This window comes from Pongo abelii, chromosome 7, assembly GCF_028885655.2.
Source record: "Pongo abelii isolate AG06213 chromosome 7, NHGRI_mPonAbe1-v2.0_pri, whole genome shotgun sequence".
NCBI classification, from domain to species: Eukaryota; Metazoa; Chordata; class Mammalia; order Primates; family Hominidae; genus Pongo; species Pongo abelii.
The window spans coordinates 108835624-108843100 of NC_071992.2; the positions used below are offsets into that span (position 1 = coordinate 108835624).

Sequence of the window (7477 nt, forward strand, 5' to 3'; positions counted from 1 at the left end):
TATTTGTTACTGCCTCAAATATAGATTTTGTAATGCTTTTTTGATAGGCAAGATAATGTTCCCCCAATCCAAAAATGTCCAAGTCCTAACTCCCATAACCTACAAATATGTTACCTTAGATTGCAGAAGGGACTTTGCAGACATGATTCAATGAAGAACCTCAAAATGGAGAGACTGTCCTGAATTATCTGGATGTGTCTTCAAAAGTAGATAACCCTTCCAGGTGTGGTCAGGAGATGTGACAACAAAATAAGTCAGATTGCTGCAATGTTGCTGGCTTTGACGTTGGAAGAAGGGGGCCATAAGCCAAGGAATGTGGGCAGCCTCCAGAAACTACAAAAGACAAGGAAACCAACCATCTCTCCTAGAGCCTCCAGAAAGGAATGCAGCCCTGTCTCGACCTTGATTTCAGCCCAAAGTGACCTATATCAGACTTCTGAACCACGGAACTGTCAGATACTAAATTTGTGTTGTTTTAAGTCACTAAATGTGGGGTAATGTGTTATAAGAGGAACAGAAAACTGATACGGCTCTCATATTTTCAGTTTCTCTTCATTTTGTTTTCTCTTACTATCTTCTCTCTGACACTTCATCACTGTCTGTTATTTTTACACGAAGTTCTCCTATCCATAGAAGCCATGTATTCTTGAATGTGTTGGACAGCAAATATCTCCCTGAAGTGTTCTTCCTTCCTTAGCTTAAAATTATTTTTAGAGATTCATAGGTATGCCTCTGAGTCTTCTACTGATATCCTCTGCCTTGATTTTGTGAGATGTCTTGTTTCACTTGATTTATTTTCAAATGTTAATTTATCCAGAATATTTTAGCACTGAAAAAACTGTACAGATAATTTCTACATAAGCCAGTGTTTTCCATTTATCGATAAAGGGGACGGTGTTGAGGGGAGGCAGAAAATGAACTCCCTAGGAACGCAGACAAAGCAGAATCGGAAACTGGGAGGTTCTTTTTAAAACTGTACCTTCCCATCCCGAAAAAAAAATCTGATATACCTCCTCTGCCCAGAGAGATTCAGTACTATATTATACTGAGTCACTGTGAATGATGGCAATGTATTATAATGCTCAAGTATATTGTTCAAAAAAAGGAAAAATCTTCAACCTTTTCCACATAGATAATTAACTTGACTGGAAAGTTTGCTCTCTCTAAGCCATTTGTCTTTATCCCTGTTTCTCTACCAGAAATGAACAGAGTTGAGTAAAGAAAGAAAGAGTCAAGTACCAAACAGTTCAAATAAAATTACAAGTACTAACGAAATAACAGGTACTCCTATATACATTTATGCATTTTACAAAAGGAATAGCTCTTTACCTCTTCAAGTTTTTCCTTATCCAATAACAACTTTTTATATCTACTACTGATATCCACTTTTATTGATAAAGCTAGATAGGGAATCAGACCAAAGAAAATAATGAACTCTATTTACAGATTTCTACATGAATATAGAAATCAGGAAAAGAGCCACAGTGAAAACAACCACAATTCTTTTTAGCCACAAATTAAAATGTTATAAAAGATTATTCACTTAAGTATAAAAAAAAAAAAGTTCTAAGTATCAAGTAATGATATTCCAGTGACATGTACTAAAAGTAATCAGCTTTTCTTTGTCCAAAACGGACCTGGATAGGTAATAAACTATAATCCACAATTAGGACTTTGCCACAGGTATCCATATAGTTCATTAGAGAGCTCTACAGGTTTAGCACACCTCTCCACAGTAGAGAATGAAAGGGAGATTATACATTGGGGCTCCTCTAGCAATAAATTGTTTCAACTTCTTCAGGAGGCTTATTAAGCTTAAACAAGCAGCAGAGAACTCCAAATAGAAGAAACCTAATCTCCAATCCCCTTTTCCTAGTCATCGACGCGGACACCAACATCTGATGGATTCAGGAATACACCAAGCTCCAAGAAAAATACCCCCACCCCACAACCTCACCACCACCAATAAAGCCACCTAGTCCTGTCTGAATCTCTTCTCTGCAAATGTTTTGGTATGCAAATACTCGTTCATTAATAAGAGGAAGCAGGAGAAAGAGTGAAGAGGAGTACCATGGGAAAGGGGGCCCCAAAAGGGAACTGCAGAACCCAGAGAGCTGCACAGAGAAGTAAGCGGCCGCGAGTAATCGGACAGCACAAAGGAGCCAATCCCGAGCCGCGTGGAAGACCTTGGGAGGTGGGCGGGACTAACGTGTCCAGGGCCCAGCGGCTGGCGCCAGACACGCTGGCAGGGCGGGAACCGCGCGTTCCTTAGCAACCGCAATGGCCACGCCCACCGAATCCAGCACCCTCCATCCCCCACCCCGCAGCCAGCGCCCTGCTCAACGGGAACGGGTCCTTCAGTGATCACCGTACCTACTGGGTTTCCCGGACTCCGGGTTTCTCTTGCAGAGCCTCCCTCCGCCCAGCCCGCCCAAGTGCCGCTCCCAGGGACGGAACGATCGTCTCCTAAATGCTTTAGGGCTCTCTAAGGAGATGCGCCCGTTTTCATTCCCGGACCCCGAGCTTCCCGGGCAGGGTCTCCCCAATCCCCTCGCACTCGCCGGACACACACCTCAGCTCTGCCAAGGCAAGGGCCGACAAACTTCGTGTCCTGTGGGAAATGTTGCTGTCCACGGTCCTGTCACTCAGGGGCAGGGGCGGGACGAGCCAGCCGCACACCCCTACTCCCAAAGGGTGAGGCGGAAAAGAGGCGGGGCTCTGCCCCCAGGGGCGGGACCAGGCCTCAGCCTGCTCTCGGATTGGTCGGCCTTTCTCCCGCCTCTACGCCTGTCCAGGACGCAAAGGGGCTGACCCTGAGGCCTTTCCCTCATTTTGATGCCACTCCGGAGTTCTGACACCTGTCTCACGAGGTGACTGTAGAAATTAAAAATAAAGACTGTGACTTGTTTAGCAAATATAAAACGGAAAAATATGTTATTTTGATTATTGAACCCTCCCATCTCACAGACACACACTCCCCAATTCACAAGATCATCCCTAAGGAGCATCCCTAAGTGGAAGGGTGCACTGTCTGTGTAAACAATCAATTCATTGCCCATTCAAACAGCAAAAAAGAAAAGAAATCGTTTTATATTAACATTAACCAGAGATTAATAAATTTAGGAAAGATGGCAAAAACATGACCGACAATTAGGATTTAGGAGCCTATGTTCAGGTACTCAATTTTCACATCTACAAAATGGGAATGAAATATTAAGATATTAGTTATTGGAAAAGTACTAATATTGAATGCTTTATAAATTATACTCATGTAATCCTTACAAAACCCACTAAGAGTATTATCCACAGCCTATGGACAATGAAACACAGTCTAGGAAAGGCTAGATTTATTCAATCATTCAACAAATCTAAGTGCCTGCAGCCATCATTTTTTAATATTGTGATAAACTAAATCTAAAATTCCTTCAAAAAATTATGCAACCTCCAATTTAATTTTTCTCTTGCTCACATAAAAGTCACCTTCCTCTAGGCCAGCCCCATCATATCTTTTTCCAAAAGCCCTTGAGAAAGAAAGTAGCATACAAAAAAAAAAAAAAAAATGAGACAAGTATAAATAGACTAACCAGAAGGCTTTCTGAAATCTCACAGGATATTATGGCCAGGAATTGAATCCAAAATGTAATTTTATTTTCTGTCCTCCTAAATCATTTTCTGGTCTCCAGTTCCTCTCCCAGAAATAAAGGTAGAGTTAAATGAGATTATACTAATACACTTAACCAGATTACTTATCTGTGTGGCTTTAAAATAGTGAAACTCTTTTTCCTTCCATATTAAACCAAAACCCAGAAGGGTTTATCTTGTCTGATACGGTTGTAGTAAGAAAAAAGAAAAAAAAAAAGTACCTCTGGACAAATGCCTTGAGATTCAATTAAAATGTTCATCATACTGTGATGCAATTGTTGGAATAAAAGAAACCCATTCCAATTACAAATAATTTTACACTCTTGACCTGCTGAATATCCAAATTCTTCTGAAAGCTCGCTAAATGTGAATAACTCTCTATAAAACTTTCTTGATTTGTATGACTCAGAGTCCCCATTTTCTTTAATCTTTTAAAAATATTTGGTTTGGCCAGGTGTAGTGGTTCATGCCTGTAATCCCAGCACTTTGGGAGGCTGAGGTGGACAGATTGCCTGAGGTCAGGAGTTCCAGACCAGCCTGGCCAACATGGTGAAACCCGTCTCTACTAAAAATACAAAAATTAGGCAGGCATGGTGGCGGGCACCTGTAATCCCTGCTACTCAGGAGGCTGAGGCAGGAGAATGGCTTGAGCCCGGGAGGCAGAGGTTGCAGTGAGCCGAGATTGCATCATTGCACTCCAGCCTGGGTGACTGAGTGGGACTCCATCTCAAAAAAAAAAAAATTGGTTTTAGACTAAAAAGAAAGAGTTATGATTATATATTAATAAGTATATAAATAAATGCTGTAAGATTTAAATAAAAGTGAATGTACTTGAGTGCATTTTCATTACATATTTAAAGATGTACAGCAAATGCATTTGTTTGAATATTCTCACATGTGTAAGATATTATACATTTAAATAAATGTATTATATGCATGTAAATGTGTAATAATTGAAACAAACACAGCTGTATACTCCCCATATGTATAGCTCCAGATGTTTGAAGCATGCACTCAAATTTCTGGAACTTTACACCTTGGTGTCTAATTAAACATCCAGTAGAAAATATGTTCTACATATGCATAGGAATACATTTTAAAACTGTATGTATTGTTTCGAAGTAAGAATGGAACAGCAAATAATGAGTCTCTACCAATGCATTTCTTTTGTGAACATATTTTTATGAGATGAATTTGTCCTAGCTAATTGTTCTACAAACAGTTTACTAATCTATAAAATGGGCACTAGCCAACTTACTCTATATGAATTTAACTATTGTAAAGTTGTCTTTCAAGTGTTTTTCAAAATAATTAAACTCCTAAATATTTCTAATTAATACCCCCAAGTAGAACATAATTTCAAGTGTGTAGTGCCAGCTATTTCTTTTACAAATGATATGTAGATAGAAGAGATATATTGTAAATTTTGGAGTAGAAGAGTCTCATGCTATTCAAACTTCAATTATTTATTTTTTACCTCATGTTCTACTATAAACCTTGGAACATGTTTAATTTGAAATCCTTCCATAGGCCCAAATGTGTATTAGAAGAATGTATGAAGAACAAACATAATTTATACAATAAATAGTTATATCTTAGGGAAACTGAACAAGAAGTAAATAGCTTAATGTAAAATTAAAACCTCCAGATGTATGTTATATGCTTATTTCTTTACCATATAAAGACATATATTATTGACTTACATTTCTAGCAAGTTGAAATATAAACTAGAATCTAATAATTGTATGTGCTAAAACCTTTGTCCTAGATGAATATGCATATCGCTTGAAATTTGAAACAAAAATCTATTTGAATCATTTGCAAAAATTTGTTTTAGAAACATGAAGCTCAAATATCTTAACAAAATTATGATTCTGTTAAAAGTGAATGACACATATTATTTAATCTTATTCAGCAGTCCTTTGCCCTAAACCCTAAATTGTAAGACAAAATAATCCAATCTAACTCTCTGAGTAGTTTGGATTGCTTAATAGATCAAACACACATATTGTTATTTCCTTTCAATCATCCTAGGACAATATCAGGGAGGCAGTTAGGGCAAATTTTGATTAAAACACTTTAAGCAATGATTTCTTGTGTAAGTTCATTTAAGGAAGCCCTGTGATCCCCAAAGTCTATGCTTGAAAGTTTTGGTTTTAACTTATAGTACTATATTTTAAACCACTTAATAAAAACCAGAAAATGGGTTTGCTTTTCTTATAGAAAAATTTCCTTTCGAAAACTCAGAAAAGTAATAAAACATAAAAACATTTTCACTGACTTGTATATTATTTGAATTTATAGTTACATAGCACTTATGTAGAATGAACTCCATGGAAAGGATGCAGGACAAGCAAGCTCAAAATTGAGGCTTAGGCTGGGCATGTTCTTGGCTTTGCCAAGAAAGAATTCAAGGGCTAGCTGATGGTGATAGCAACTCTTATTAAACTAAGAGTATACATCGGTAGTAGAGGTACAGCTTGGCAGTGTGCTCGGAGTAGCACCTCAGAGGCAGTTCTGCACTCATATGTATACCCACTTTTAATTATATGCAAATTAAGTGGTAGTTTATGCAGAAATTTCTAGGATGAGGGTGATAACTTCCAGGTTGTAGGTTCATTGCCACGGAAAGGGGCAGTAGCTTCTGGGTGTAGCTATGGCAATGGTAAACTCACATGGCACACAGGTGTGCATGTCTTATGGGGAGGTGCTTCTGCCCTAAAACTGTTTTAGCTAGTCCTCAGATTGGTCTGGTTTCGAAGTACCGCCTACAGAGTTTAGTGCAGCCTCCTACCTCAGACAGAATGGACCTACATTATAAAATGCATAGTTCAATGCTTGTTTGCCTTTTGAAGATTTGAATTCAAGATTATCTCTGAAATCTAGAAAAATATTATCTCAAAATATTCTTCAGATATAAGAACTTATGTAGATAATTATTTCATAAGTGGAAGAAAGATGGAGTCAGTCATATATGCAAATATATTGATATAATTTCAAATGTGTAACTGCCAGCCATTTCTCTTTCTTTTTTTTTTAATTATACTTTAAGTTCTGGGATACATGTGCAGAACATGTAGATTTGTTACGTAGGTACACACATGCCATGGTGGTTTGCTGCACCCATCAACCCATCATCTACATCAGGTATTTCTCTTAATGCTATCCCTCCCCTAGCCCCCCACCCCTGACAGGACCTTCTGTGTGATGTTCCCCTCCCTGTGTCCATGTGTTCTAATTGTCCAACTCCCAATTATGAGGGAGAACATGGGATGTTTGGTTTTCTGTTCCTGTGTTAGTTTGCTGAGAATGATGGTTTCCAGCTTCATCCATGTCCCTGCAACGAACATGAACTCATCCTTTTTTATGGCTGCATAGTATTCTATGGTATATATGTGCCACATTTTCTTTATCCAGTCTATTATTGATGGGCATTTGGGTTGGTTCCAAGTCTTTGCTATTGTGAATAGTGCTGCAATAAACATACTTTGCATGTGTCTTTATTGGAGCATGATTTATAATCCTTTGGGCATATACCCAGTAATGGGATTCCTGGGTCAAATGGCATTTCTGGTTCTAGATCCTTGAGGTATCACCACACTGTCTTCTACAATGGTTGAACTAATTGACACTCCCACCAACAGTGTAAATGCATTCCTATTTCTCCACATCCTCTCCAGCATCTGTTGTTTCCTGCCGTTTTGATGATCACCATTCTAGCTGGCATGAAATGGTATCTCATTGTGGTTTTCATTTGCATTTCTGTAATGACCAGTGATAATGAGCTTTTTTTATATGCTTATTGGCCACATAAATGTGTTCTTTTGAAAAGTGT

At 38.4% G+C, this 7477-nt stretch overlaps 1 protein-coding gene across 11 annotated transcripts in view; it reads right to left on the bottom strand.

Annotated features, from left to right (window-relative positions):
• TRIQK (triple QxxK/R motif containing) overlaps nt 1-2732 on the bottom strand; it is a 79414-nt gene extending 76682 nt beyond the window's left edge. For 3 of the 11 annotated variants that reach the window (XM_009243926.4, XM_054560836.2, XM_009243927.4), the window contains exon 1: nt 2573-2720. The gene's annotated coding sequence lies outside the window, so the exon portion shown is untranslated. Of the gene's footprint in view, nt 1-114; nt 334-2070; nt 2260-2373 lie in introns of those variants that run through there. The other 8 variants (XM_063726274.1, XM_054560840.2, XM_054560842.2 and 5 more) reach the window with 6 other exon arrangements.
• Between the last annotated feature and the right edge of the window lie 4745 nt (nt 2733-7477).